The sequence below is a fragment of the Aquila chrysaetos genome, chromosome 7 (genome assembly GCF_900496995.4).
Source record: "Aquila chrysaetos chrysaetos chromosome 7, bAquChr1.4, whole genome shotgun sequence".
NCBI classification, from domain to species: domain Eukaryota; kingdom Metazoa; phylum Chordata; class Aves; order Accipitriformes; family Accipitridae; genus Aquila; species Aquila chrysaetos.
The window spans coordinates 4335911-4359961 of NC_044010.1; the positions used below are offsets into that span (position 1 = coordinate 4335911).

General features: G+C 49.1%; 1 protein-coding gene across 2 annotated transcripts in view; it reads left to right on the forward strand.

Moving 5' to 3' along the window:
• The window catches only part of IGSF11 (immunoglobulin superfamily member 11), a 109312-nt gene that overhangs the window by 13964 nt on the left and 71297 nt on the right, over nt 1-24051 (forward strand). Inside the window, exon 1 of one of the 2 annotated variants that reach the window (XM_030020492.2) lies at nt 4751-4852. The exons of the other annotated variant lie outside the window; for it this stretch is intronic. The gene's annotated coding sequence lies outside the window, so the exon portion shown is untranslated. Of the gene's footprint in view, nt 1-4750; nt 4853-24051 lie in introns of those variants that run through there. 2 annotated transcript variants of the gene reach the window in all.

Consider the following 24051-nt stretch of genomic DNA (forward strand, 5'->3'; position numbering starts at 1 on the left):
TGTGTCATTCTGTGCTTTTTTCCCTTAAATATTGGGGGAAATAACATGAAGAATTGAACCCCCCCCCAGGGATTAGTTTTATTTATGATTTTATTTAAATCTTCATCTTCCAAGATTTCTCAGATTTCAGAATATTTTCCATGTGCTTTTATTGGCTTATCTGTCTTAAAAAAAGTTAATTCAGAAATATTGAATAATGCTTGAAAAAATGACCCTCACAGAAAGGAAAACTTTCTCTGGGTCTGTAAGGAATAGGTATGAATTGCTTCAGCATCTTTAAAGGGCTGTTTTAACAATATAAACTGGGAAAGGTCTACACTTTTCTGTGCATCTTTTGGAGGCTACGCATTGTGGAAAGCAGCTTCTGAAGTTGTGATGTACCCTTCAGCTCTAACACAGGTGGCTTTTTGTTGGCCTGCCTGCAAAGCACAGTTAAATAATTAGTTTTGTGGGTTTGTGAACCAGCGAGACCTCATCTCCTTTCCATTTGTGCCTTCAGGCTGACCTCTGTGGAGTCTTTTATGTCTAGTAGAGGGTTGAGCGTGGCCTGGTCTTTCCAGCTAGCAATGAGTATCTCACCTGTACCTGCCCACCTAATTTCATGAACCTTATGAAAAGAAAAATAACATCTTTGAGGCCTTTTCTCTTCTGTGAGAGGAGGGATGGGTCCAGGTGCCTCACGTCCCAAGGAGACAACTCTTTGTGGGCCATGATACCCATGGGCATATCGAGTGGAGTAGCTAGCAGAAGACCACAGACAGTTCAGACCAGTGTGGTCTGGGAAGAGAAAAAGCCATCTCTGGGTAATGCTGTGGGGGAGGCAGCTGCAGGAGTAGGGGCTGACTTTTGGGTGAGGAAGAGTGACTGTTTCTGCTGACTCGCAAGAGCTCAAACGACCTCTCTGGAGCAAAGACTCAAAGGAGTAAGATGTTGTTTCTTATGCCACAATGATCAGAAATGCATCCAAGCCATGCTCTGTACCAAAAGCCAGACCAGATATATCACAAGGACAAGCCAAATGTGGTCATCAGTGTCCATCAACTCCTTGCATGCATCGACTTACACCATGTACGTGAGAGGAGGGCTTTTTCCAAAGGGAGGTTTTTTGACCTCTGGACACATTTATTGCCCCTTAGGGTGATGGCCTAGGTCCTGATCTTGCACATATGGAAGTCAAAGGGGCAGTTTTGGCTCTGTGTGGCTGGGGAGGTGAGGGAATGTTTGTCGGGCAGAAGAAAGCAGCGCTGGAGCTGGACTAGCAGTGTGTGCTGTGGGGAGGACTGGGGAGTCCCTAGACTGATGTGTTTCCCCATCTATATTCCTATTTCTCAGTCTGTGCTCCTTGTCCACCTGTCCTCTTCCATGTCCTGTTGTGTAATTCCAGCTCCAGGGACGGAGAGGACCCTGCAAGGAAAAGCTGGCGGTGGAATTCTGAATTTTGCACGGGCAGTCTTCTCTTCTCTTTGTAGGGCTTTCAGAACATTAATCGCATAAAATTTATCCAGGCTTACTGCTCATCCCCGGCACCTTTAATGACCCCAGCGATGAACATTGCGAAATTAAAAAGCAATCACCTATACCAAACAAGATAAACAGCAAATGGTCCCAACACTCTGCCATGTGTCCTTACATGCTACAGGGATGCCTTTAGCAGCAAAATAAGTAGCACTGCGTTAGGTTTACAGCGGCAACGATGCTATATCCTGCAAGGGCTGTGGGCATTCGTATCTATGACAGGAACAGCATCAGGAGACTTCTTGAGGCAATTGCATCCTTGTTATTTTGGGACCAGAGCCTGGTCAGCTCAGGAAGGTGGGAGATCAAAGGCCACTTCTGAATTTAGCTTGGGCTCGCTTTCATAGAGCCTTGGGATGAAAATGGCAGAACAGGTGAGTTTGAGAAGTGTGGCTATGTCTCCATCCAGTGGCTAGTGCCACTGATGACGAGTTGGCATCCCACAAATTCAGCTTTATATGGGGAGATCTCCCCAAAGGATGATGTGGCAGAGGGGAGCCTGCCTTCCTAAACCTGACTTTTACAGAGGTCTAAGATGTGTCTTAGCTTGTCTTCTGCCTTTCTCTGTTGCTCCCTCTTCAGTGTTATAAACATAGATTTGTTAATAGTAGCAATAAAACAATAATATTATAATAATAATTATTATTAACTGTTTTACACTCCCTTGGGAAAGATCCTGGTTGTACAACTGGTTCTGCAGTGACTCCTATGGGATGGCGCACAGTTTCAGACCTAAATGGCTGTGGCCATACATCAGGCTGTCTGTGTGTCTGTCACAGTCAGCCAGGACAAGTCGAAACAGGCAAAAGGAAAGAAAATAGACAAATTTCCGCATCCACAGCAGCTGGAGTGAATGTCAAACAGATGGGCTCTTCCACCCCGATTATCCTAACCTCCTAAATATAGAAATATGGGCTTTTTTTTCCTCTTCTTCTCCTCTATTTTTTTTATAAATTTAAATTACCCGAGGGGGTGGTGTTAGCTCATGCTAGGGCAGTGCTAACGAGTGCAAATAGAAGTCATCTGCTGACAGAGTCAGATCACGGCTTCTGCTCATGACTACTCCCCCCACCCTGCCCACACACGCTTTTTCCATTGGAAGTGTGGGGTCCGAAGCTGTCCTCTCTGTGGGGCAGGGGAAGCTGTATGTGTGCGTGAGCAGGCTTTTATTTCAAATCCTGCCCGTGGTTATGCAGATACACAGAGTAAATAAGCACCAAAGAAAATGGGTAAGAACTGTATGTCCTCGCCGCCTCCTGCAGATGGTTTGGTAAGTAGATGGGGCAGCTGTACTTCAAGTCGCTGGAGGAGTTTGCAGCTTTTTTGGTTATCGTTGCACAAGCACACTGATAGGTGTGGGTAGAAAGGCGCAGGGTCTGCTTTTATCCTGTCCCCACTCGTATTTTTATGCAGCGTGCAGAGAGATTGAAGGGATGACTGCTGTCATCAGGCTGGCTGGCCATTCCTGAACACCCTCATCCCTTTTGTCCTGCAGTGGTTGACACCAGTAAAGCAGCAGCGAGGCAGCGTTTTGCGTGATTTTTTTGAACTTCTTTTGATGTACGGAGGACTTGCATAGGGAAACTGATTTTTTTATTATTTTTTTATTTCTGTTTTTTCCCCCTCCAGTGGGGAAACGCAGCACCTCACCAATGCTGTGTTTTCCATTCATCTTCCAGATTACTTTTTTTCCCTGCGTTTTCTTGTCCTGGGACTGAATTTCATACCTGTTCTCAGGCTGTTGTTCCCTGACCAGCCATGGGAGCAGGAGGCAGGGAGAGGCAGGAGGAGGTTCTGCTTGGAGAGCATGGTAAGAGGAGCGTGGAGCAAGCGTGAGGCCGTGTGTCTTGCCCTTGCCCTGTTGGTTACGTGCACCGTGGTGGGTGCGCATACCTGGGGCTTGCTCTCCCCACCTCTAGGAAGGGAATGACGGGGGGCTTGTTTCCGACGATGCTGGCAGGGCAAAACATTATGTCGGCGCTATATTGTTATTACTGCCGTAACTATGGCCTAAGATGTGTTATGAGGATAAAGGTTTGCAGCAAAACTGCCCTGACTTGGGGCCCAGCCAAGCAGATCTGCGATGTTTTTCCCTTGTCATTATGTACAAGGGTGTGTTGTGCTCTGTGGATGTATCTACACTGGCATCAGTGCAGATATACAAATAGACCATGAATAAGACTTCAGAGACTCTGTGAAGAGATTCTTTATCTTATGGGCTGCTCTCCATGTAAGGAGAGCGCATGGTTTATTAAAACTCCCAGGGTTCATTTTGCTTGTGTGCTCATGCTCTCCCGCAGAAACCCAAACAGTTGCAGCCTTAATCCCACGTGCCAGAGCACCATAAGTACCGTTGCCTTCTATAGGATCTGCATCTTCCTTGGAGGTCTCCTACGTGCAGGAGGGGTCGACAACCATTGAAGGAGGCTGGCTGGGGAAGGTATGGAGTTTCCACCATGGAAGAAGGCCTTTAAGAATAGGTTCAGCCAGCAGCTGGCAGGGTGACAGAGCTGTAGGAAATCCTGCCTTGGGGCAGAAGGATGAAGCTGGTGATTTCCTTAGGGTTGCTGCGCAGGGAATTGTTATCCCTGGGCTTTTCAGGGTAGAGCGCTTCCCTCGTAGCACTGAGGTCATGCAGAGTAGCGTTGTCTGGACCGTGAAGCACCCAGGTGCTATAGATACTGGGTAGCACAGGGAAAGAAAATGCATCTGGAAGCCTCCCCTGGAAACAGTGTGTGTTTTGGCATGGTGCGGGTTATTCCACCGATCGTAAGCCCTACTGGGGCCATGCTGATGTTTGCACTGTGTTCCCTAGAGCCTGGGTCAAGAGAGGGCTTTGCAGCCTGGACGCAGCACCAGACCTGAGCTGGCTTCCACGTGTTTGCTTGGGACCCGGGATAAGCTCTCCCAGCTACCACGTATAAGGGAATCACGGCGGAGAGACACCTAATTGGCTTTGCAGGAGAGGAGCTTTGGCACGGTTTATTCACTCTGATTCACGAGTGGCTGTATCAAACCTGGCTGGCACGGCGCAGGGTCACTCAAGCGTTTCTGCGCTGTGCACTTGAGTATTCCTGACCGGCAGCAGCTCAGGGGTGCGGGCGCAACCACGCCGGCTCTGCCCGCTGCCGGCTTGGCAGAGATGCCTCGCTTAGGCTCTGAGCCACTGCGTGCTCGATCCGTCTCTCGCAGCGGCTTCGCCTCCTTCATGCTGTGCAAGAGCCGGGGCTAGTCGGCCAGCCGGACCTGCGGTAACCCCGATGGGAGCCACTGCCGTATTTCTGCGCCGATGGCACGGTTAATTTGCAACCTGGTTAGATCGTCTCTGGAGATAATGGTATTTTTAGGAATTTAAAAAAAAAAAAATAATATTGCAATCAGGGAGGCTGGTTGTGCTGCTTGTGTTTAAGGATACCTGGTATTTTCAGTTACACTTTTTTGCCTTTTCTTGCCTCAGTTTCACTCTTGATAAATGGGGTTAACAATCCCCTCGATTACAACTGTTGTCCCCTGAGTATCTGTGGTGGTCATTATTGTTATTCTGTCTTTGCTTTGAGACACTTAACTCTATTGCCAGGTTTTAAAAAGATGGGCTGAAACTCTCCTGTCTCTGGATTCTAGCTCAGACTGACTTTGTATGGAAAATCTTAGCTACCTCTCTCCTATTTTTGAGAATAAGCTTAGGGGGGAAAAAAGGGTTCCTGCATTTTTGAGAAGGAAAATGTTTTCTTTTGGATGCTACCTTTATCATAGAATCATTTAGGTTGGAAAAGACCTTCAAGATCATCGAGTCCAACCATTAACCAAGCCCACTAAACCATGTCCTTAAGTACCCTGTCCACTCGCTTTTTGAATATCTCCAGGGATGGTGACTCAACCACTTCCCTGGGCAGCCCATTCCAATGTTTGCCAAACCTCTCAGTAAAAAAATTTTTCCTTTCTACCATGTTGTGCAGCCAGACCTTGAAACGCAGCAGAAGGGTGGTCTGTGTGACACAGGTGTGCTTTCTGCCACCTTTGAGGAAAATCTACCTGAATTTGGCTAGGTAAAGAGCCTTTGAAAAATCAAATCTGATCTTCCATGCGCTCAGCAGATGCACTGTAGAATTTAGCAAGGAAGAAAAAGCCCTTGAATTTTCACCCCCTTGCAGCTGCTGTGTGTGATGGGGCTGTTCCTCGTGCTCCCCACCAGCATGCAGACCGCGCTGAGCAGGTACTGGGACAAACCCAGTCCTCCCCTGGAGATGCTGTGAGCTGAGCTGGGGCTGGTCTCCAGCCGTAGGAGCGGGATGCAGGTCCATGTCTCCCTTACCTGCTCGGGGGATTTCCTTTGTCATACCTGGAGGTGATGGAGGAACAAGCCACCCTGCTCATCTTCAAGGAGACAGGGAGGTGACTAAGGCAGGGGATGCCTGGGGACAAAGGAGCGCGGTGGGAGCGGGACTGCGCCAAGGGATTTGGGGGAAGAACGGCAGAAGGGGAGCCAAATGGGACTGGATGGAGATGGGGACTCACTGGGGGTGAGTCACATCGATGGGGAGTCCTCTAAGACTTCTCTGCTTCAAGCTGTCCCAGCTCTCTCAGCCTCTCCTGTGGGGGACAATGGTCACGCAGAGGGATTGAGACTGGGAGAGTCTCAATCGATTGGACTGAGATTGGGCTGTGCTTTGCGAGGGACCCCGGCGCCTGATGAGGCTCGGAGGAGAGGGGCAGGATGAGTCCGGGACTGGCTGGGCAAGCAGACCTGCGTCCCATCCCAGAGGAACTGAAAAACTAGAAGAATTTGCTTGTGAAGGATGTGGGATGCTATACTGTTGAGTACCCTAAACCTCCACAGGGACTCAGCGATTCTATATTCTCACTGGGACTTGAAGGTATACCACAAATAAAAGCGGCAGTCACACATTTAGTGTAAAGTCAGTAAAACAGAGGATTAAATATATGCTCAGTTTCTGTCTATCCTGGAGGTTGAAAGAAATAGGAGCAAACGAAAGTACATGATATTTCTATTTTTTGTTTTAGTACATGGTCAGCTATATTTTAGCAGTGCCAGTGTGTATGTGGTGTCTGGTGCTGTTGCTTTTCTGGCAGCCTCTGGGCTGAATACCTAAGCTGTGTTGGTACTTGAGTGATTCAACAGTTTGCTTAAACTACTGTGGTGAAGGCTGGTACTCACACAACAAGGGTTAAAAAGGAGGTGAATTAACATAATGAAGTGATAACTATTAATAATTGTTATATTAGTAAAAACAGTGATCAATTTAAAAAAATCCAGAGAGTTTAAATCTCTGCAAAGTAGGTTGCCCCTTTTGTCCTTTCCCTACAAGTATGTTATATTGCTGAAATTTCTCTTGTTACTTCTGCGCTGAGCACTTACTGGTGTGGTGGTCATTCACTGCCTGTTTGAGGTTTGCTGCTGTCCCGTTTAACAGGAGAAGAGTTTTGGTGCAGTGACGCCATCCAGCAAAACATTGTAGGACTTTGGCAGTAAAGGTATTTAATCGTTGTTGCTGGCAGTATGGGCAGAGTCTGTTTCTTCCTTCAGGAAATAAAATAGGAAGGAAAAGGAAAGAGATGACTCTAGAGGAAAGTAAATGGCTTCAGCTGATGATTGAAAAATGTGGAGAGGATGGTGGATGCGAAAGTGATAGGCACTGAATTTCCCCAATATCTGCATGTGGTGGGTGCAATATGTTTGTTACCCAAATGGAGGAATCGCAGCTGGGGTCTCTGGCAGCAAGGACTGCCAAAAGTGGTGGGTGAGCTTACGTGTGCCGTGTTACCTGCACTTCTAGTCTCTTCCCAGCATCGCGGCATCTGGGGAAGAGGAGCCACCCAGTGAGCTGGGGATACTGCTTTCCCTGGCAGTGGTCAAAAGATGCTCTTTGGACATTAGTGCTCTTCCCTGCTTTTGTTTTTATTTAGAAGGGTGGAAGTTGAGTCTCTTGGCTGGATGTGATGTGTATTCTGTGGAGGCTGTCTAACCCAGCCTTTTGCCAAGGTGCACGGTGGGACTCCTGCCAGTTCAATTAGGCCAAATATACCACACTTGGGTGCCTAAAGCTGGACACCTACATTTGTATTGAGGCACATCAGGAACCATCACCTCCTCTTCAAAGCGATAAGCTGCTTTCTTGGGAGGCTGAAGTTTAGTCCCAAAGCAGGTGCTGAAGATGTTTGGTCCTGCTGAAGCAGGAACCCCCAAGAAGTTAGGTGTCCCTTCCTTTATGACATGAAAGGGTTGGTCTGATTCACTCTTACTACCTGAACTTAAGTCCCCAACCTACACTAACTTTGAAGGCTTTTGCTCAAAGCCCTTGTTCAGAAGCAAGATAGATTGTGGTGTTTTTTCAGAGCTTGGGCAGAGAGCAATTTGTACAGCACGAGGTGGGCAGACAGGAGGGAGACCGAAATTCCCAGAGCACCTTCCTCCTGCCTCACGTGGTGCCTGGGGCTGCAGCAGGTCCCTTGGAAGCGAAAGGGGAGGCTGATCAAACACAGTGCTGGTAACAGTTGCTGGCATGGTGTTCTCCCTCCCTCCCTGCTCCTGCTTCTCCATCGCAGAGAAAAGGCACTAAGGCCTGTGAAACATGTGCTGAGATCACCATACCTTATCAACTCTAATGAGCTGGCCTCCTGCCACTGAATGGGGTTTGTAAATATTCCTTACTGTCCTCATCTACCTGCTCCTAAGTCTTTGTACAGGCAGGTTCAATTGCACGAGTGTTTGGGAGATGGCTGTTCACTGCACAGGCATTCCTGGGAGCAAGCAAGAAAATTTTCTGTTTAGCTTTCCTGGCCCGTTGCTCTCAGACTGTGTCAGGACCCAGCACCCTGTGATCGAGGTTACCAGTCACGACCAAAAAAGCTGGTGCAAGCAAACTCTCTAACTCACTCTCTCACATAGAAAGCTTTTTTTTTTCCTTAAATTATTCACCAAGAGATTGCAAATTGAGAGTAAATCATTTTCAAACCGATTGTGAATTGAGAGTAATTTTTTAAACTATGTATTGTGAAGGAATCACGGTTAAAATGGGCACCAGGCGTTACCTGGAGAGTAACTGAACCACTTTCTCCTACAAAAGTCAATGGCAACAGGAGAGCATCCTCCCCTTCCAGCCCTCTGGTCTCCAGGTGTTTTAGCTGTGTGTGAGTCCCTATTGAAAGTATGAATGGGACTGGTGCTGTGAGAAACCCACAGATAGTGACTCTTAACTCCGAGGGCCGATACGCATCTAGAGAGAGGTTTTATTGCTCTGCAGAACACATTAGTCTTTCCCAACGTGGAAGTGTAGCATTTTAATCTAAAGCAATCTCCCTCCCACCCTGGTGAGCCTTGAAAAGATGCATTTCTGTTGTGTCTGTCCATGGCACTTTGCGCTTCATCTTAATGGCTTAAAGAAAGGCTTTCTTACTTACTGGGGGGGTTTGGAGACTGCCAGGTTTCTGGGCAAATGTGAAGCCTTCCCTGTGTTTCTCCATAGTTTTATTTCCAAGTATGTCCTGTTGCCTATTAAGAAACAGAGCAAATGGGAAACCTTGGGAGCAATTACTTTCTAAAGCGAAGGGTGAAGGTGGGCAGGACACGCACCCCCATTTCATTTGTTCCTTTGATTCTTGCTTTCTACTCTTCCCTTTTGAATATCTTTCCTGTGGATGACACAGGGGGTTCCTGGCAAGCCCAATTAAGGGTCAGAGTTCAGTGTATCATTTGTTCTCTCTCGTGCCCTGTGATCGTGGTGCTGTAATAATTGAACTTTGGAGTAAGTCCCAGTCTGTTATCCCATTACCAACACCAAAATAAAAAAAACCCAACCAACCTAACTCTTTGTTTTTGCTCCTGCCTGAGAAAGGAATGTGCAAGCTAAAGGTCATTTTTAGGCTCTGTCCTTTTCCCAGTGTCCTGCCCAGAGAAACTGTGCATGGGAGTGGGGTGCCATCAAGACTGGGGGAAGAGATGTTTCCTTGCCTGGTCAAGCCTGATCCAGGATGAAGACTGGGATGAGGAGAGAAGCCTGGACCTCGGTTGTTGGACTCTGTAGGACAGCCTCTCCCTCCCAGGCTGTTGTTGGGGTTGTTCAGCCTGGAGAAGAGAAGGCTCCAGGGAGACCTTATAGCAGCCTTCCAGCACCTAAAGGGGGGATGCAGGAAAGCTGGAGAGGGACTTTTTACAAGGGCATGTATTGATAGGACAAGGGATAATGGCTTTAAATGGAAAGAGAGTAGATTTAGGTTAGATAAAAAGAAGAAATTCTTCACTGTGAGGGTGGGGAGGTACTGGGACAGGTTGCCCAGAGAAGCTGTGGCTGCCCCATCCCTGGCAGTGTTCGAGGCCAGGTTGGATGGGGCTTTGAGCAACCTGGTCTAGTGAAAGATGTCCCTGTCCATGGCAGGGGGTTGGACTAGATGATCTCTAAAGGTCCGTTCCAACCCAAACCACTCTATGATTCTACCTAGAATTAATTTAGACTGATAGCACCACAGGGTAGCACAAGCACAGCTGTGAAATTAAAGCCACAGGTCGGCTTGTAGAATTTCCTGTGATTGAAGTCATAATGTCTCCTCTTAATTAATTTAATTCAGGTTTAATTTATTGAGGGTTTGCCTTGATTTATTCCATTGCTGAATTGCTTGCTCAGATGGCTTGTGTGAAGAGCCACTGCATCTTCTTGCAGCCTGGAAAGGCGTGCTATCATGTAATGATCCAGCACAAATTACTGATGATACTACCCCCATCCTCTAGCCTTGTTCCACCCCTCCACCAGGAAAAAGAAAAGTGAGAAGGAAGGGATGGATTCACAGGTTCTTCTGCTTGAAGAAGAGAGAGAAATTTCTTGGGACTCGATAATTTTTGCACGGGGTTATCAGCATGTCTCTGTACCAGACCTGCTACAATTCTGTAGGCACATGGCCTTACTCCTTGGGGCTGTTATTTCTCCATGGGTAATGTGGGTCATTTGTGTTTGGGATGTGCTTTTGGGATCACAGGCATGTTAGATGCCTGACCTTACCGAATTTACTTTTCACGGGGCAAGAGAGCTGAGCAGTTACACCCAGTGCCCCCCTCACCCTCGCCGGGGAGGTTGGATTCCCTTTATTCCCCCAAAGGGTTTTTGTTCTCTCCCCTTCCACCATCCACTTGTGCAGTGTGCGTGCTGAAGCGTATCTCCCCCTCCTCCATCCCCTCCCTCCCCCCTATCCTTTCCCCCATCCGAAGTCTCCCCGTGGCCTCGAAGAGCCGGCGATCCTCCTCCTTTTCCTCCTGGCTGGGTGCGAGGCCCTGATTTCCATTTCAATAGCAGGCTTTCTGCTGAGGCTTCCCTGGCGAACAAGGAGCCCACTGTCCGTGGACGGGATGTTCAGCCAGCCCTGACGTCCCCACCGTCCTCAATGGGGCTTTTCAGCCCCTCTGCCGAAATCCCGGGCGCCGGGCTGGTGGGGGGCAGGCTCCTGGCCCTGGGCAACATGCCACTCATTTTAAGCGGCCCCAGCCTGTCCCCACTTAGGGCTTTATGGTTTATCAGAGGCTTGTTTGACTCGCAGCTGGTTTTCGTGTGGTGCCGAGGTAATAAAAAAAAAGGAGGGATAAGTCAAACTGGAGTGGCGGCAAGGGATGGGGGATGCAGTAGGGTCCTTTGCCAAAGGCTGGAATGATGCACGGGGGTGAGCACGCGTCATGCCCAGGGCTCCTGTCTTGCGAGTTCACGCCGATGCTTCAGGTCAGAGGCAGACCTGTGCCTCATCCCTGATGTTTTCTTCTAAAAAAAAAAAACACATCCTGCCACGCAGGTAGCTTTCTGTATTGGTGTTTTTTTCCAGACACGCAGCTCTGACTCCCCACCTCTGAGATTTCAGGGTAAAGGCAGGACAGAGGAGCAACATCTAAACCCCTGCCCTGGGACCTCTGAGCCTGAGCAAACCAAACCCTCCTGCCCCATCCCACCACGCCGAGCGTGTCCCCACGCGGGACCCCACAGCGATCTGGTTGGGTTTGAAGCGCTGGAGTCTCATTACTGCAGCCAGATGCAGATGAGGGCTGACAGCCCCCTCTGCTAATTTTTTTGGAGCTTGCCCTCCAGATGATGCTGGTGCAGGTGTCATGACAGATTGGTCTCTGCCACAAAGAAGCTCCTCTCCCTAGCGAGGTGTGGGAGAGCTTGGCTGCTTCTCCTGCTGCTTTCAGCTTCCAGGAGCTCTTGGTGGCACGAGGAGTCCCAACTGGAAAGCCACAAAGGAGCTCCCAACGTTGTGATGTGCCAGAGTGACTGTAGGTGCTGCTTTTCTGAATGGTTTTCCTTTTTTCTTTTTTTTTTTTTCCCCTCTATGGGTAGAGGTAAGGGACTCCAGGTTTGTTTGTGTTTTTCCCCAAACAGTGTCACACCGATGACATTTAAATTCTGCAGAGCAGGCACAGAAGGGGCAGCAGCAGAGCAGGCTTCCCTCTCCGCTGCCGAAGGAAGAGCCAGCTGGAGTGTGGGGACAGTGATGAGGCCAGGCAGACCTCTGCCAAGGCTGGCAGCAAACAAAGCCCACTAAAACCGGTTACAACGTGTTAAATCGCTAGTTCACAGCAGATGAGAATGAGAAACCTTTCTCTTCTGTCAGTATGGGTAAATTGCTGATAAGGAAAGGTAATGCTTGCTTCTGGTCACTTAAAGTTTTAATTTAGCTGCGCCTCTCTTTCTCTTTCTTGATTTTTTTCCACCGAGTACTCTTTGTCCTCCACTGATGCCCTCTTGTGCGCTGAGCTCTTGCAGTCCTGTTTTCCCCTTGCTAACGAAGATGTTAATTAAAGCGAGCTGCACCCCTCTGCAGCATGCAAACGGTGAAGCGTGTGCAGGGGCCCGGAGGTTTTGCCTTCGCCCCCTCCGTTTCCACCCCAGCTCTGGCAGGAGGGTAGGACGAGGGTGGCGGTGAGTCCTGCGAGGAGTATGGGGCTCATCCGGGTTGGTGGTGGAGGCTCGGAGCAGATTGGCGACTGCTTCTCTGCTGCCAACGGAAGCACTGGAAATTCAGCTTTTTTTTGATCCCCAGGCTCTGGGGGTAGGTGATCCGAGCGATGCTTTCGGTTACCCCGATGCCCTTGTCGTGGAGCCAGCCCCGTGCGAAGGACAGGCTGATGTGGCTGCCTGCCTGTGCCCATGGGTCAAGGGGCAGAAGGGAGAGTACGAGACAGACCTACAGAGGTGTGGAGGCTCCTCGCTTGCTGTCCTAGAAACCACTGACTTCAGGAATTAGGCATTGAAATATTCCCAGCACCTGGACATAAACAATTAGCGCAGACTTCGAGCAAATTGGTGGCAGTACCTGGGAGAGGTACCACGTCACCTTCCCAGCTTGGTGGCATAACTGCAGGATGATTCCTCCTCCTACAAGAAGTCCTCTGGCTGCCTGTATTAGCACTGACAAACTCATCGTACTCTCAGCTTTCATACACCCCTGATGAGTAAGAAGGGCTTTCTTTTTAGGATGGAGTCTCCCAATTGGGTCTCAGCCTAGAGGAGGGAATTTCCAGTTGTTGATTTGGCAACATTTGTGTGTGTGTGTGTCTTTATGATGGAGTGGTATCACTATGCTCTGAGAAGAAGGTGCTGTGGGGTTGGGAAGGATGGTGCCTTTATTTTGATCTTTTGGGAGGGGTTATTTGTAATATGAAAGCATGAAATTTAAGTATGTAGAAACTCAGTCACATTTTCTTTATTAAAAGAGCCCTTCTTGCTCTTTCCCATGAGAAAGGGGAAAAAAAAAAAAAGAACAGGAAACAAACTGAATAAAAAAATGTATACAAATTAGTGTTAGTAGCAGCACGTTTCGAGGAAGTGAAGCACTCGGTGCTGTTTGAGGCTATAGGGGCTGGTACGCTGTTATGCTCAGCACTTCACTGGAGGAGCTACGATAGCTGACAGTCCCTGTGGATGTGCCCAGGGAACACTGCGGATGCTCAGAGCCCAGCAGGATCAGACCTTCTATTAACATTACCAACTTGATGAAGCGCAAGGGGCCCAGAGGAAAATAAATTTGAGTCCCACTGGAATTCTCGGGCTCCTGTGACAATTTTCAGTATGGAAACTTTAGGCAAGTTTTAACATAGCCAACAGATTGTCGAAATCTTTGTACTTCTGTGGAGTGCGTAAACTCTGCAGGAGGGGACCTTCTTGCCAGTAGCTTTTAAATGCTGCACTCCCTCTTACAGAGTTTACACTAGTGAAGCCTGTGGAACTTGTTCAAGCTGAGCAGCTCCAGTTACACGTAACTGATAATACTTAACTGAACTGATCCTTTATTTTTTTTAATAGTGGAGGTTGTGGGGAATTCAGGGAGAGAAAAATATACATGCTTGTGTTACCGTAACATTAATGTCTCAGACGAATAGGTTTCTAAATTGTGACATTTGGCAAATGTTATCTTGTCTTCATTGCGCTTGGAGAAGATTGTATTTTCAGTATAAATATTTCTTTGTGTTTTTTTCAAAGACTGTTTTGCTGGATGTTGGGTATGTAAAATGCTGAGATAATGTTACTATGAGAATCCTTGGCATTTCATTTCCAGATTAGGAGCATTTAGCTATGAGACTGTGATGATAGTTCAGCTTGTTGCGTTTCAGTTTTACAAACCATTCTGCACATGGTTATCACCTTGATGACTCACAATTAAGTAAAAAGAAATGCAGAAGTCACCCCCCCAAAAAAACCAAACCCAACAGTAGCTCTAAATACTGTATAAAACCCTCTAAATCCAGCTGTAAATATGGTCCTGGAAACAGCTCAGTGTTTTCTCTGACAGCTGCATTCTGAATTCTTAGGACTTTGAACTTGCATTTCACCTGCTGGGAAGGGAGCATCCCTTCACCAGCATCTCTGTGTAATTCAGCAGGACACGTTCACTAAGAAAGGAAGCGCTTCCCAAGAGGAGCAGACTCTTCAGCTGCACAATAACTGGGCACTTGAATTCAGGTTATTTATTTTTCTCCTTTTTTTAATACTTTTTAAAAAAAATAATTTGTGACACTTGTATCTGACTTGCTTTGTTCCTTGGGGGTTTTTTGTCCCTTTTGGACCCATAAAGGAAAAGGGTCCTGGGAACTGTTTGTTTGCCCTCTTTTGCTTTCCCGCATGACCCGCAGTGACTACCATTGTGAGCGGGCGGCGAGGGGAGAACAAACTGCTTACGTTTGTCAGAGTTTTGTGGGTTTGGTAACAGTGTGCCCCTTGTTTTAGATTCAGATACGTTTGTCTGAACAGCCTGGGAAGGAGAGGTGGGTTCCCACCAGCACAGCAGGTATATTCCTCCAGCAAACCCGGGACCCTGGCAGCTGGCTGGCTCCCGGCTCCTGCTGCCTGCCACGCTGAAGAGGGGGGACCGGGAAGCTCCGGTGGGCTGGCGCTTCCAAGTATTCATCAGCAAAGTAAATTATTCCAGTAGAAGCCATTTCCCTCCCCGCGGCACCTTCCTGTCTCTTTTGCGGAGAGGATGCTGCGGCAGCAGCTACCGCTGCATTTCGGCAAGTCTGTGCAAATAACTCGCAGCAAGTCGCGGAGAAAATGTCTTCTTTCTGCAGGGGTTTAATTAGGCTGTGAATCACATTAGCGGAGAGGGCATACTTACTGTGCCATACGGTGGACATCACTCAAGCTGGGCGTGAAAGGGCAGGCGCCGCGGGGCGTGCAGCAGAGACCGAGCCATCCTGATTTTGTTCCCGGTGACTCGCGAAGGCTGAATAAAGCGCAACGCTTGTAGCGGTGCACCTTGTTTGAGCCTGGTCGCAGGATACGATGCCAGAACTGTGCTGGACCTCCGGAGACGCGAGTGCTCTGGCAAGAGCATCCTTGCGGAGTTGGGATGTGTTTTGGGCAGCGTATGCCTGTGCTGCTGTGCGTACGCGTGTTGTCATCCCGCTGTCCTACTAGGTCAGGCTGTGTTTTAATGGTGCGTAAGGGAACGTGGTGTTGGAAAGATCGCTTTGCTCCTGTGAGTGGGCTCCACGTTGCCCTCCGAGCCTGTGTTGGAAGACCCCTAAGCTTTTTGTCATCTGTGCTTTAAATTGGCTTATGGGCAGGGCAGTGGGGATGCTGTGGGGGGCTGGAAGGGGGGACGTTGGCCAAGCTGGGTCTCAGGAAATTTTTTCCTGCTCTTTCCTTTGTAATTCTTCATGAGAACTTAAAATCAGGGGATGAAACAGGAAACAGATCCCCCCCCAATGCTATTCTCAAACCCAGTAGTGATTGGAAGGAAGAGAGTGTGCATAAAGTTAGAGTGTGCAGGGAAGGGTCTGGGCTGGTTTATTCTGTGCTTGAAGCCTGAGCAAGCAGCTGGTGAGTGCAATCACATACACGTGCACACACAAACATAAAGCTCTGCGTTTAACAGTAACAGCGCAGTAGCATGGCCTCTGTATATGAAAGATCGCGTCTGTGCTAAAGGGGCATCACCCAGGGAGATTCATGTTTTCAGGGACTAAAAAGGAGAAAATCACTGATATATATTGCTAGAAGACCAAAAAGGTTGCAGGAGCAGAACTAACTGTGCTGTTTAGGCTTCTTTTTTACACTTTTAGTTATTAAAATGCTCTAGATGCAGAGGAGCTCTGCTCATTATTTATGAGTATCGCTACCGCCTTGAAACGGAATCTGCAGGCACTTTGATAAATGTGGTGAAAGCTTGTCTGGTGTCACTGCCACTTCTCTAAAGTGCCTCCTGCATCCTCTGCTGAATTGCTGTTTCATCAGTTTGGACGGCAGCGTTCCTCAGCGAATTGCAGTAGAAGTCTGGTTGCATCATCCCACGCTAATGGGAACGGAGCAGGAGGGAGTGAGTGCCGCGAGCGTCCTGGAAGAGCGAGGCAGAGCAGGGGCAGGAGGAGGGAGACAGCCTTGCTGAGCCCCACTCATCCCTCCGTCCTGGTGGGTTTGGTTGGATAAAGGTTCCTGTTCAGTATTGCTGTGAGCACACTTTTCTCTTGCCCTGTGCTGGCAGCTAGGAATGGCACTGCTGTTTGAATCGCCCGTGCCAGAGAGCAGAAATTAAATTGTTCCAGCGGCAGCCCCTCCTTCCCATCATCCTGATGCCCATGGTGAGGACAGGGCTGTACGTGGGGCTGTCCTGACAGCTGAGTGCAGGGAGCTTTTCAAGGGCTTAAAGATCCCCTGGGATCAGAGAAGACAGAAGTGTTGATGTTGAAAAATCTAGGGACCAAAACACAAAGGGAGAAAGTTTGTTCAGAAAAAAAAAAACCAAACCCGAACAAAAACCAAACCCAAACAAACCAACAAAAACCAATCATCGACAACAAAAAAGCAACCTCCCAAAACCTCATCTCCTCCTTTGGGCAGAAGGAGTTCCTCTTAGCTGATCTTGCTAAACAGGAGCTGTGCTTGTGCTGAAGCAGGTGCCTGTCAGGATGATGAGGTAATGGAAAGCTTGTCCTACAAGGGGAGATTAGAAGAGCTTGGACTGTTTAGCCTGAGGAAAATGGTTGTGGGAGTGTGAGAGTGATCTGTAAATATGTCAGCAGGTAAACAGTGTGATGGGGGAAGAGCCTTTTAAGGCTAAGGGAAGGTGCTGGCAGCAGTACAGGCTCCTATAAATCAGTTGTGGTAATCTAGTCTGGGAATTAAAAGCAAAATTTCAAACCATTAGCTCAGGGAAGTTTGGGAAGAAGCTCCCAAGCAGAGTAACAAGAGCAAAACACCCATACAGTCTTTAAGATAAATCTCAATCTGTCTGTGAAAGGGATTATACGATGGGGGCCGGGCTCTGTGTGCTAATAGATTCTGTCCTACGCTGCTTCCTATGGTCCTAGTCCCACATTAACCGTGGAGGCTTTATGTATGAGATGTGCCTAAATAGAAATCATAGATAAAACTTTAAGTGGTTTGCAACTTCAAACTCATTTCTTGTGTTTTCTTTTTTTTTTCAAATGGCTCCTTTCAGGCTGTCCTTTTGACCTGAACATGCCGCAGCAGCATTTCACCCGGTGCCCAGGTTTCCCCTTCCCCCTCCTCGAGCCATCTCACTTTTGCGCGAGCTGTTTCCACCAAAGCATAGCGCAGCTCAGCACTTTTGAGGGGCTGAAAGCTATTTACCAGCTAAGAGGGCAAGAGTACAAAACTATTTTCAGTGCCGTGACCCACCTCGGCCAATTGGATTGTGCGTGGCAATCCTATTTGGTGGAGATGGGGTCACGTAACCTGAAATAGTTTCTGCTCTTTGCCTTCACCTCGGGCTCGCGTGCCTACGCAGAGACCAGGTTGCGGCGGCTGTGCTCTCGTACCTGACCCTCTGGATGGGAGAAGGGCAGTGTGGGGTTTTGGGCTGAAGCTCCCGCTCTCTACCGGGAGGTTGCCCCTTTCTCCTCGTTGATGCCCTGAGGAGCGGTGTCCTCATGTCACGACATGATCTCTGCCCCCTCTGGAGTCAGGCAAGGATGTGTCTAGCTCTGACCTTCAGCTCACTAAGCTTTCGTCCTTCGGGTTTTTTGCCTTGCTGAAAATCGGTGGGGCTTGTGAAGTGGCTGGGCATCGAGGAGCGGCTGCTGGGCGGCGTGGAGGAGTGGCAGCAGGCTCTGCATCTTGGGTTACTGGCCCCCCTGGAGCACTTGGGTGCTTACCAAGGAATTACTGACACTTTGACCCTGAATCCCAGCTCATCCTGTGGAGGCCCCAGAACTGCAGTGGAAGAAGCTTAAGCATCCACGCTTTGTGCAGCCATCGTGGGAGCTGATCCCTGGCTGCGCGGTGGCCGCAGGGGTGATCCGACACAAACCCGGTGCGACCGAGGAGGGGGAATGGAGCGAGGGCCAGGGCTAGGAAGGAGCCTGATGATGTGGGTTTGCTCAGTGAAGCAGCTGGCGTTACAGCCTAGGTGCCAGCCTCAGCCTAAACCTGGGTTTATAAAACCTGGGCTTATACCCATGGTTTTGGTGGGGAGTGGTACCTCGGCATGCCACTGCAGCCCTTCTATTCTTGCCTGCGCTCCCGCATCCTAATGGCTTGTGTGTCCTAGGCCAGGTAGGAAGGGTTCAGGAGTTAAGTCAGGTAAAGAAAGGCACATCAATAATCTCTTATACAGTTCACTTCAAATGTTTAAGGTTATTTAAAAGTCCTGAAAAATCTATTGCCTAAATGAAGCCAAGAACGGGAAGGGCTGCTTAGCCCAAACCGTGCATTTCAGACAGGATTTGAGGCTCTCGGTTTTTTCTGGGTGCAGTAACTGAACAGTGCACTTGCAGGATGTGTTTTTAGCCCAGTTTTACTGGGAGGGAAGGATGGTGAAGGTGAAGCAGACAGTGCAACCTTATAGCTTTCTACCTTGTTGGCCCATTTCAGCCCTGTTTGACAGGAGTCTCCAAAATACTGCATTTGCTAGAATAAATCAAAACACACAACCAGATTAAGAAAGGAAACCAAGTTAATAACCCCACTGAGGGAAAGGAGCTCTGTAGCGTGAACTTAGGTAGATTATTAGGCACAAGAAATCCCAAGCCAGTAGATTGCAGGAACCTAGACTTCAGTCCTCCTACTCAGGGATTCCTTGAGTATTTGGGATGGGGGTGTGTGTGTGTAGCTTAAGGTCTCTCTCTGAGCTTGTACAAGACTACAAAGTGGGAATGTTGCTGAGTTTTGTAGTTACCGGTTATAGCTCAGCTCAGCTGAGGCGCTTTCTGGCCTTGATTGCTACAGCTTTCAGTCCTTTGATTGACAGAGGGTACCCTGCACGCTGAGCTGGGCTCACATGCCTGACTTCTCTCACATCAAAGACGAACAACTGTGGGCTAATCCCCCGGGCAGCCCCGATGGCGATGAGAGATCCTCCGCTCTCCTTTGAGGGGTAAGATGAGATGCTCCCTCTGGCCCCGGCACAGGTCCCGCAGGTGCCGCTTCTGACTTGCGCCTGTGCTCAAGAAAGCCATCCCATTTATTTCAAGACGTAAAACTTTGCACGGCAGAAGCATGTTCTCTGGAGGAGTGGGAGGAACAAGAAGGCTGTCTGAGGATAAGGTGCAGTCTAGTATGAAAGACTTTTTCCCTAGCTAAAGCGTAAACTGGAGTTTGTGCTGTGTCACTAAAACCAGCGTCGACTCAGGCACGGGACTTTTGTTGCCGTGGGTGCTGGACTGGGCTGAGCCTGAGTCTCGATGCGTGTGTGGCTCTCTCGGTGTGCGGTGAGCCTTTGTCCGCCTTGCGATGCGGTAAAACAGTTGGCAAGTGTCGTCAGAAACCAGTGCCTGCAGTACTTTGCACTGCTTTAGACAGCGCTTTTCATCATGGGCCATTGCAGATGCTGAGTTAAGCCTGGCAAGAAACCCAGGAGGTAGGTCAAGTATGCTGCAAGCTGGGAGAGTCAGACTTGTGGAGTCACGGGGTGGGCAGAGCAGGGGCAGACCCCTGGCAGACTCCTTCTTTGCAGCCTTCAGACTACTGGCGTTGGCTACGTGTTGGCTTGGCTGCTCCGAGCTGCAGCTTCTTCCTCACCTGCCCCTCTGGCCCGTACAGCAGTAGCTGCTGCGTGGGAATGAAGCGCTTTTTCTGCTACACTAATCGCCAGCGCTGCCAAATTGGGCTAGAGTTTCTCTCTTTCTGCCCCAGCCCAGTATTCTCATTCCTCTGTGTCTTTGCAGGGATGGTATGAGCTCTCCCAGAGACATTCAGCAGTGGCATGTGATTTATCGTGGTTTCTTTTTCCTGCCTTCTCACAAAGGAAAACCTTTTTCTTGTTTCAGTGTTGGCAACAGCAGGGGCATTGGATTTGGATCCAGCATGAGGATTAGCAGCCAGCATAAATCCTGGGTGGGTTTTTGGAATAAAAAATACACCCAATTCATCTCACTGTCATTTGCGCTAGGTGTCTTGCAAACCAGATCTTCAGTTAGGCAGGAAAGCCTGAACCAACTGGAGATGAAAGGATCTTTCAGGCCTGAGTGCTGGCATCCCTGGAGGGATTTCCTTCCAGGCATTTTCAGTTTACCTGGACAATACTCATAAGCTTAGCCTTTCTTGCCCATGCTTTAATCTCATGTTGCAGACTGCCTGTTGGTCATCTGTGTAGGGTCAGGAGGGCATTTCTCTCTCTGATCAGCATGGCAGGATCTGCTGTAATCTGGTTGGTTTTTTTCCCCTCCTCTGTACTTTGGGGCATGATCCAGTCTTTCAAATTTCTGGGCGTTTTTGCCCAATGAATTCTTCCCGATGGTGAAGACGCACAGCAGAGCATTGCTTGCAGGGTGTTAGTGGAGCACTTCGTCTGCTCTTCTGTTCCTGGGCACTCTGTAGTTACAGCTTTGGATCTTCTACTGTCAGGGACACAGGACATCAGGAGGAGGGCGAAGTTACTCTTTGTGGGGCCTTTCTGTATCAAAATGTCCATTGCCAGACTGCCAGCAATTACACGGTGCTGCATTTGGTGACCCTGATGGTCCATTCCAGTCTCTCCTTCTTAGCGGCTGGGATGCAATTCATCCGAGGACTGGCAGGGTGCTCACAGTTGGACTTCCTCGGAGACTGCCATTGTGTTTTCCTGCATCCTGCTCCAAACGGAGCCTATGTCCTTGTCCTGCTCAGATTTGAGCGCTGCTGGGCTCCCCCATCTCTCCCTCCCTCTCTCCCACTTGAATCTTTTTGTTCGCCTCACTTCATTCTGATTTGCAGCAGTCAGGGTATTAAAAAAAAAAAAATCTATCAATAATCTGGGTTTAGAAACAAGCCTCCAGGGTGTTTAATTAAACCCAGTGTGATAGAGGCAGCCAAAAGGCATGCATGGGGGGAGTGTGTGTGTGCACAGAGAGCTGGCCGTGGGGGAGCAGCAAGTGTGTACGTGTGGGTAAGAGAGGGAATAAAAGATCTGGTTAAATAGATCCTTTCTATCCATGCTCCAAATATAATGTTCTTAAACGTGTAACCCACGAGAAAACAACAATCCCCTTATGAAATATGCGGAGAGGCTTGTGCCAGGAGAAGGTCAGCAGCCCGGCTTCGCGTGGCTAGCATGGCTGTGGGCTGGGGCAGAAAAGGGTTTTGAAGGGAAGAGGTGTCCTGGCTGATGCTTTCCTGGCACAGGGGCTGGATTTTCCTGCCAGGATCAAGCTGGAAGGCTGATGACTCTCACCTAGTTTGAAAGAGACTAAATGCAGCCCGGGGAGGGGATGTGCAGGCTGGTGCTTTACCTAGGCATCGGCTAGTGGCAGAGAAGATGGGAAAAGTGGAGTGGAAACAAAGCTCTGATTTTTCACCTCCTGTTTCATCCCTGGCATCCATAACTTCCATGTCTTTTTCCTTCATGAAGTACTTACTACCTGGATTTCTTAAAGAACAGACTTTTTTGTCATGAGTCATTCTGGAGGAGAGAAACAGGGAAACCTGTGTGCGCCAGGATGGAATACTTCAGTGCTAGCAGATATGCCTTTTCTATTTAAATTAATTTCCCTTTCACCATCTTCGCGCCTTGTCCAGTTTTTCTGCTTGTGTGTTTTATTTGCCAAAAATCGTTGGGTTCTGCTTCCCCTTTGCTGCTGTGTACAGTCACTCCTCACCTCCCTTCCTCTGCTGCCCCAGTAATGGGATGCCTGAGACCCTGGTGCCCAGCAGCTTTCCCCGGTGAGCAGGCAGGATCCCCAAGGATATTCGCCCCTTCCAGGCAGCTGAGGGTGTAAATGGGGTTTGTGCCCACCGCAGTGGGTCCCACAGCGCGCGGTTTTCCTGCTGCCGGCGGTACGGGGCACGGGTGCTACAGCTGCGTGCAAAGCCAGCATCGTTTTCACGTGCCTGGTGCCCATTTAAAAACAAGGGGTGGGGAAAAAAAAAAAAAGGCTTTTTGTTTTCCAACTGAAATAGCTTCGACAAGTCACAGGCACCACCTCAGTAAATGCAACTGTTGTGTGCGGCCCCGCGATGACCGGTTTCGTTGTGCTCGTCCCCACGCGGCCGTCGGGCCCCCAGGGGCTCTTCTGAGCCGGGGTTTGGCGAAAGCCAGAAGACGTGGTGGTGGAGAACAGGCAAAGGATGGCAACCCTTTGCAAATAACCTTGCAGCCCTCGAGGGTTGCCGAGTGTGAGAGGTAGCCGCTGCTGAGCTCTTCGCCTATACGAGAGCAGCAAGCCGTCGTGCTTGCAGCGCTCGCTGAAATAAAAGGAGTATTGCAGAAAGGTGTTACCTAATGATGGTTACTTTGCATTCTATGAAGCCTACAATCCTGCGTCTTCCCTGAAATTACGGGATGGTGAAAAGGGTTAGGGTGGAAGGGCCCATCTAGCCTACTCACAGGCGGAGCAGTGCAGCATGTAACTTTGCATTAAGGATTTTCAGGCTTGGTGACTGCACTACCTTCCTCTTGCTTTCCAGCGGTCTCTTGACTCCCTGAATGTACGTGGAGCCGTTGAGTGTGTTGGGCCATCGGGGAGGTTGGCTGCTCTGTCGAGCTCCTGGTTCAAGCCTTCTGCTGGAGTCGCTGCTCCTCCATGATGCCGTTTTCGTGCTGCAGCAGGTCACGCAGGTTCTCCTCGGCTCTAATTAATGCTCCTGGCAGTGATGACAAGTGGCCCACAGAAGTGTGAATCTAGTTTAAGGAGACTAAGAAGCCAAAAAAAAAAAAAAAAAGCCTTCTAATCTGATCATTATGCTCAGGCCAAGGGATCAGCAAAATGATCAAGTGAGGAAGAGAAACAACTTCTGGCTACTAGATTTTGCATCCCTATCCAGGCCAAGTGCTGAGGGTAACTATTAACGATTGCACCACGGTGAACATCAATCTTGTAACAAGCCTGGATAATACCCTCTGGTGAATTAACAAGGACCGCTGATATCTAAGTGCTTTTCAGCTGTGTGTTGCCAGGAATAAGTCTCAATTCTGGGGGGCCTGAGTCTCTCTTCAATCTGAGTTTAATTCCCTCCCATCTGCTGTCTGCATTTCCCGACGATCCTCACCCAAGTAGGGCACGGCATGTGTTTTGAGGGGAGCGGGGACATGCTGGACTCTCGGTAGGCTGAAATTTCCTGGGGGGGGGGGGGGGAGATTTCTGCCCTGTGGGGATATCCACGGTCTCTTATGGTCTTTGTACCCCCGCATGTGCAACCAGGCGCTGCCTCAGCCGAAATGTCCTGGGAGCCTCCGTGAAGGTGGCTGGTAGAACAAAACCACCCGAGCTGGTGCAGTCTGGAGCGTGGGACAAAGGCGGTCTCATTCCCACCATTGCTGGGAATAATGGGGATAATTATCTCATTATTCCTGCAGCCTCCACAGCTCCCACAGAAAGAGTAACTGGTGTGCAACAATGCCTCTGCTGTAAATAATGCCCTCAGCACATTCCACTGAAGCAGAAGACGGAGGTATAAAACGCTGCCTGCCCTCGGACCACGCTCAGATTCACCACTTGGGTTTTGGTCCACTGAGCTTTAGGTGTTTGGTTTGGTTTTTTTTTTTTTTTGAAAGCAGGGGAGGGAGCACTGCGTGGGCTTTCTAGAGCTTTATTTATTTATTAAATCAAGGGCACGGGTGCATGTTCGGTTTGCAGCTGCTTGGAATTGTGCAAAAAACCTGTGCCACCCC